Below are 7,948 nucleotides of genomic sequence, written 5' to 3' on the forward strand. Positions count from 1 at the left end.
CCTAAGGTTAGTTTAAAAAATGGACGAATTAGAGTAATTGGTCAAATCTAATCAAAAGTTGAATTAGATTAGGTCAAGGATACTCTAGACTCAACTTCAATAGTTGTAGTTGAATGGGTCCATGTCTTTAACTAGACCAAGATGGACTTAATTCATGGCTACGCGGTGGAGCTCTATTTACTAAGTTGATCAAAATTAAAACTAATGAACCGGTTGGTGTCTAAGGTAAGTTCGGCAGTTTTGACCAATGGTTCTTAAGCGGGAGCTACTCGTATTGATTCGATCATTGACGAGTTAATGGCAAATCTCCACCACTGATCTCACTTACCTGGTCAATCTGGTAAGTTAGATTTTGATTAGATCACTTGGTGATTAGAGCTCACCCATGTCATTAGGTAAATCAGTATGACTGATTTAGGTGCTCCTAATGCCAGCTTTAATTAAATCCTTTTTAATCTGACTTGGTGAAGTCAGTGGGAGGATTGAAATTGGCTGGATGATTTCTTCTCTACTATTCTTTAATAAAATCCTCAAAATTATTAGGTCCCTAAAATGATTAAGTTATAATGATAACTAAGTCATAGCCTCCCATTAAGTGAATGATAATGAGTCCATTAGTTCAATGATCATTGGAGGCCCAAAGGCCTGGTGCTCATTGGCTAATGGAATTATTATTCATAATATGATAATTTGATTGAGTCTTTCTGATGGTGGTTAGGTTGGCCGGCCAAAGTCGGGCCTGATCATTTATTGGTCCGATTCACTAAATTAAGTCATGTTAATGGTTGGACCTAACCAGATCTTTTCAGTGGAGGCCAAAGCCTACTGATTAGGTTCTGGGGCAAAATAAATTACTAGAAGTTGTTTAGAGAAACAACTGGTTAAGAACCTACCCATAGATGCACATGGGTTGACCAACCAAAGTTGGGCTCGTGTGTAGTCTGTGTGGATTCTAGTACCCATTAAGGAATTAAAGTAATTTCTCGAATTGGAGGATGAGGCTACCAGTTTGTAAAAATATTGGGAAAAACTTTAGACTAAAGTCCAAGTCTTTAGTATTAATTTATGTACTAATAGAGGTCTCATTTTCCTTTAAGCAGCTATGGCCACTACCCTGTCGCTCCGGTCATTATTAGATAATGACAAGCTCATGGGACCCAATTTCGATAGCTGGTATCGAAAATTGAAAATCGTCCTTGAGCATGAACGGATCCTTTATGTAGTAACGGATCCAGCACCTGAGGAGCCAGCTCCGAACGCTAGTAAAGCGATCCGAGACACTTACTTGAAGTGGCTCAATGACCGCACCACCGTTCGATGTATTATGCTGGCAGCAATGAATGACGAGTTCAGTCGAAGGTTTGAGAACGCCCAGCCACAGGAGATGCTTCAAATGTTGAACGACTCCTTTGGCACGCCTGACGACGTTGAAAGGCACAAAACTAGTTGTGCTATTTTCAATGCTCGGATGAGGGATGGGGCCTCAGTCACTGATCATGTACTGTATATGATCGAGATGATTGAGCGCCTAAGCAAATTGGGCTTTCCTCTGCACGAGCAGCTCGGTAAGGATGCGATCCTTAATTCCTTGCCCAAGTCCTTCCTCCCATTTCTTACTCATTTTCGAATGACAAAGCCTGCAGTAAACTACCACGGATTGTTGGGGTTGCTGCAGAACTTTGAGAAGGATCACCAACTCCATAAGGAGTCGGTGAATGTAGTGGGAGGGTCTTCTTTTCGTCGTCAACCCTTTGGGAAGGGGAAGAAGAATAAGAAGAAGAAAAATAAGAAGGGGCAATCTCATGCTGGGACAGTAGCACGGGATCAGACCAAGAAGCGCAAGCATGACCAGAGCCAGGCGGAGTGCTTCTTTTGCAAGAAGCACGGGCATTGGAAGAGGAACTGTCCTCAATACATTGCCTCCCTGGACCTGAACAGGCTAAAGAAGAAGCAAGGTAATTATATGATAACTCCTTGCAACTTTTCGATTTGTGATACTACTGCCTGGGTATTGGATACCGGAAGTCCTTATCATATTTGTAATTCGATGCAGGGTCTACAGGTCAGTAGGAGATTTGATGAAGGCGAGAGGTTCCTGAATGTTGGAGATGGAAGCAAAGTTCCAGTTCTAGCTTTAGGAATCATGAGTCTTGTAATCAATTCTTGTAATGTAATTCTGAGTGAATGTCACTATTGTCCAAGTTTTTTATTAAATATTATTTCTGTAGGCCTTTTGGCCATGTACGGTTATGATTTTTTAATAAAAGGAAATATTTGCAATATCATTTTGAATGGTGTTACAATATTTGTTGGACAATTAAATAATGGAATTTACTTACTATCACAGCCTGTTAATGTGGTTCAAAAATTTGGTAAACGCTCTAGAATAGATAATGTGTCAGAAGTCTACCTTTGGCACTGTAGGCTAGGTCATATCAATAAGAACAGGATAAACAGGTTGGCTCAAGAAGGAATTCTTGAAGTTAGTGATTGTGAATCACTTTCAACCTGTGAGTCCTGTCTTCTTGGAAAGATGACCAAGTCACCTTTTATTGGAAAAGGTGAGCGAGCCAGTGAACTCTTAGGTCTGGTACATTCTGATGTATGTGGACCCATGAGCTCAAGTGCAAGAGGTGGATTTTTCTACTTCATAACCTTCACAGACGACCTATCTAGGTATGGGTATGTCTATTTAATGAAGCATAAGTCGGAATCATTTGAAATGTTCAAACTATTCCGAAATGAGGTAGAAAAACAAACTGGGAAGTGTATTAAAACTCTTCGATCTGATCGAGGAGGTGAATACCTTTCCAATGAGTTTCTGACGTATCTAGGGGAGAATGGGATTCTCTCTCAGTGGACTCCTCCTGGAACACCACAGCATAATGGTGTGTCTGAAAGGAGGAATCGGACCCTGTTAGACATGGTTCGATCCATGATGGGGTTTGCTGGTCTGCTGATCTCCCTCTGGGAATATGCGCTCGAATCGGCTTGTTACCTTCTAAATAGAGTTCCGAGTAAGTCTGTAGCCAAAACGCCATATGAGATATGGATAGGACGTAAGCCAGTACTCTCGCACCTTAGGGTTTGGGGGTGTCCGACTTATGTTAAACGTTTAATTACAGACAAGCTTGGACCTAGGTCTGACAAGTGTAATTTTATAGGGTACCCAAAAGAGACCAAAGGGTATTATTTCTACCTTGCTGATGAGCAAAAGGTGTTTGTCAGCCTTAAGGCAATCTTTTTAGAAAAGGAGTTCCTTAGTGAAGGAACTGTTGCCTCTAAAGTCGAACTTGACGAAGTTCGACAGGTGAAAAAACCGACACATGTTACTGAACCTGAACCGGATTTGATTAGATCAGATCCGGAGCCCATTGATTATGCACCCTTAAGGCGGTCTGGTAGAGTACCACATCAACCGGACAGATACTATGATTTCTTGGTCCGGGATGGTGATCCTATCGAACTTGATGAAAACGATGAGGATCCGATCACCTACATGGATGCAATGCAGAGACCTGACTCTGAGAAATGGCTAGAAGCCATGAAATTCGAAATGGAGTCCATGAAGGTCAACGATGTGTGGACATTGGTTGACCCATCCGAAGGAGTAAAACCCATAGGGTGTAAGTGGGTCTTCAAAAGGAAGAGGGGCGTAGACGGAAAGGTGGAGACCTATAAAGCCCGTCTGGTTGCCAAGGGATATCGTCAACGTTATGGTATAGACTATGACGAGACGTTTTCTCCTATGGCAATGCTCAAATCCATTCGGATTATGCTTGCGATAGCTGCCCATCTGGACTATGAAATCTGGCAGATGGATGTGAAGACAGCTTTTCTAAACGGAGAGCTGGACGAAGAGGTGTATATGATACAACCTGAAGGGTTCACATCTACAGATGAGTCTAACGTGTGCAAGCTATAGAGGTCCATTTATGGACTTAAGCAGGCATCTCGGAGTTGGAACATACGTTTTGATAGGACGATCAAAACGTATGGCTTCGTTAAGAACGTAGAAGAACCCTGCATTTATAAGTGGGCTAATGGTCCAGCAGTAGTATTTCTTGTATTGTATGTGGATGACATTCTCTTAATCGGGAATGATGTCCCTGCATTACAGGGAATAAAGATTTGGCTATCGTCACAGTTCTCCATGAAGGATCTGGGAGAAGCTTCCTACATCCTAGGGATGAGGATCTATAGGGATAGATCCAAAAAGTTGCTTGGCTTATCCCAGTCCACGTACATTGATACTATGCTGAAAAGGTTCAGCATGGAAAATTCCAAGAAAGGCTATCTACCGATAGGCCATGGAATTTCTCTCTCGAAGAGGGATTGTCCGACAACACCTCAAGAGAGAGAGCGTATGGGTAGGATTCCATATGCTTCGGCAGTAGGATCTATCATGTACGCTATGACATGTACACAACCAGATGTGGCATACTCACTAGGGGTAGTGAGTAGATACCAATCTGATCCAGGAGAGAATCACTGGAAGGTTGTTAAAACCATCCTGAAGTATTTGAGAAATACTAAGGACCAGTGGCTTATATATGGTGAATCAGACTTGAGACTTATAGGGTTTACAGACTCTAGTTTCCAGTCTGATCGAGATGATAGCAAGAGTGTGTCAGGATTTATTTTTACCCTTAATGGTGGGGCTGTCTGCTGGAAGAGTTCCAAGCAGCACACTGTGGCTGATTCAGTATGCGAGGTGGAGTATATTACTGCATCAGATGCTGCCAAAGAAGCGGTGTGGCTGAGAAAATTCATCACCGAGCTCGGAGTAGCACCCTCCCATGTTGGTCCAGTTCTGCTCTACTGCGACAGCTCTGGAGCCATTGCTCAGGCGAAGGAACCAAAGGCACACCAGCGGACGAAGCATATTCTGCGCCGCTACCATCTCATCCGGGAGATCGTGGATCGAGGTGACGTCGACCTTCAGAAGATCGACGGAAAGGAGAACCTAGCCGACCCATTCACTAAAGCCATTGCGGTGAAGGAGTTCAACGACTACAATTCGAAGATGGGTATTAGATACTGCACCGATAGGCTTTAGGCCAAGTGAGAGATTGTTGGGAATAGTGTCCCAAAGCCAATCGTCAGCCTGTTGACGGTTGTGCTCCTTTTGTATTAGTACATGAATTATAAATAAATAAAAGTTATTTTGGTATTTTTTCATCACAAATGTTTCATCTTCTAATGAACTCCTGTGTTGTGGTGAAGTCCTTAGGACTATTTAGACTCGACAAAGGAGGATTTGTCGTTTAGTCCTTAAACATGTTCGCGACTAAATGATACGTTGTTACCAAGGATGACAATATTTATCGAGCATAGGTCGTTGTGTGCCATATGGGTTGGTTGTCCTCATAACCAAAGAGTGTGGAGACACTGGTATGGCATACAGGTGAGATGTAATGGTACATCTGCACTGAACGTGACCAACTCCGGAGCTATTTCTGCTGTCAAGATTTGCTCCGATGGGATATGGGTATAAATGTCCCTCCGACCTGAGACCGCCATGGTGACTTGCAAGCAACTCACTGCACTTAGGCACTGGACTACCTGAATTTCTAATTCAGTGATGGAAGGTTGCTGGGTGTAGTCAAGTACTTGACTTGTCGGTACGTGTGTCAAGATGGGATTGACCACTCCAGTTTAGGAGCTGTGTACAGTCGTGTTTCAATTTAGCAAAACCTTGGCCAGGGTAGTTCTAGTGAGGAGTCACAGGACTAATTGAGTTGAGCACGATTCGGATGATATCATCAGGGTTGACAGTTTAACCCTGAGTCATCCTAAACAAAGGGATCAAAAGGGATGAATTATACGGTAACCATATTCACGTAGGTTCTGAATGTTGCGATTGCGATTATTCGACCTATCCGGTCGTCGGGTACCATTGCTAGATGGTCACTTCGATTAGTACAGAAATTGGTTCCTGTGCTACCGGCTTAGGTTCGAACCTGCGGGGTCACACACATTAGAGGTTCCTTTCTGATCTGATGGCTGATTATGAGTCTTATCTATCTGGAACTCTATGATTGAGAATTAGGATTCTCTAATCATGAGTTTCACACATTTTGGGTACCGGGGTCAAAATTTTGAATTTCGAATTTTGAATTTGAAATTTGAACTCTTTGATCAGGGTTTCATATCGATGGTCTCTGATGCCTGATTGCCCATCGGATTTGGACTCAATATTTATGAGAGGTTTAATTAGTAATTTAATCACTAATTAACTCAATTTGATTGAGTAATTATTTTTGGATCAAGTCCAATTGAATTGGATTCAGTTTGGATTGACCCGATTAGGTTAAATGTTGACCTAATCGCTAAGGTGGTTTAGTCCCTGATTTGATCAGGGGTTAGGTTTAGTTAATTCCTGATTTGATTAGGATTTTATTAAGCCTAATTATGTTGGGTTTAATTTGGTCTAATTGTGCTCAACCTATTTTAAACTAGGTTGGCTCAATTTGAATCAAACCACCTTGTTTTAAATTCCCTACGTCACCCAACTTTCTTGCACCCATTTGAATTCACGAGAAGAAACTTCTCGTGAAATTTTTCTCACGCAAAACCCTTCCCCACGTCCTCATTTGTGCACCATATGGATGGATAAAATAATTAGTTAGCCATTCAAATTCAAAGCATGTTTGAATTTGAATGGATAACTTATCACTTGCCCTTTCATCCTTATCCATTTTGTGCGCCACATTACTTACACGAGAAAAGGTTTCTCGTGAAACTTTTTCCACGCACAAAGAGCCACGCCCCTTCTCTTCTCACGCCCAAAAGGATAGGGATAAGTTGGTTTTCGTTTGAATTCAAATTTGATTTGAATTCAAATGTGTAACCTCTTGTCTTTATCCTCTCACGCGGATAAGACACGTTCGACGTTGTTTTAAAAAGAGGAGAAAGGTGGGACGTGCGTAGAAAAATTAGGAGAGAAACTTTGGGGCGTGAGGAAGGCTTCTGCGCAAGGTGAAGGTCCAAAACCTTCTGAGAGAAAAAGAAAGAAAAGAGAGAAAATTGGGCGCAGGGTTTTTGGTGTGTACCCTAGGGTTTCTACCTAGGGTTCGGGAAGTGAGATTGGTGTGCCACGAGTGTCGTGAGTCCACCAAATTTCAGAGAGAGATCCATCAGCCTCTCAAGTAACTGTGCAGATGATCCAGAGCATCCGAGAAGTCAGCACACATCGATCGAAGGAGTTCGATCAACATCTGCCATCAAAAGGGTGAAATCACGAACTAGCATTCGTGAGGAGCTGATCAGACGGGAGCTTCGTGTGGACGATCCGCAGAGGTTAGACAGTTGGGTGGCTGCGACATGACGATCAGAGCCCTCCGACGGTGATCAGATTGCGGTGATCGACTACCCGCAAAAGATGATGTGTTCTGAACACAGTACTGTAAAACGTTTACTGATTCAAATTTGAATTTCAGATTTAAATGCATGCTGTTGTATCATATTTAGATCCTAGTGTAGGGTTAATTAGTATTAATTAATGAGATTAATTAATAATTCCACTGTAAAATAGTAATTTTGAAAAAGTTTTAAAATTACCATTTTGCCCCTGCACTAAATTTTCGCTTCATCGGAATAGTTCCACTCTAACTTATCAAGGATTGTCGATCCTGAGCAACTCTAGTGAGCTCTCACAATCTATCAGTAACACCTAGCAGTATATAGTGGCACTCAGTAGAATCGAAAAAGAATCTCAAGATGTAGTTCACATGTGATTTAACCTCTCTATCGTATGTTCTGACTAGATGGCAGATCATGGATAAATAGTCAGACCTCATCATTAGTCATATGATAGATTTGATCAGTTTAAGTCTAATTATGATCTTTATGAAAATTTTTTTCCATCAATCACACTATTGTGGCTACAAATTTTCGGATTTAGCCTCTTAAATTTTATAGGACTATTTTTCTCTATCAAGATCGA

Source organism: Elaeis guineensis, chromosome 5, assembly GCF_000442705.2.
Source record: "Elaeis guineensis isolate ETL-2024a chromosome 5, EG11, whole genome shotgun sequence".
Lineage (NCBI taxonomy): Eukaryota > Viridiplantae > Streptophyta > Magnoliopsida > Arecales > Arecaceae > Elaeis > Elaeis guineensis.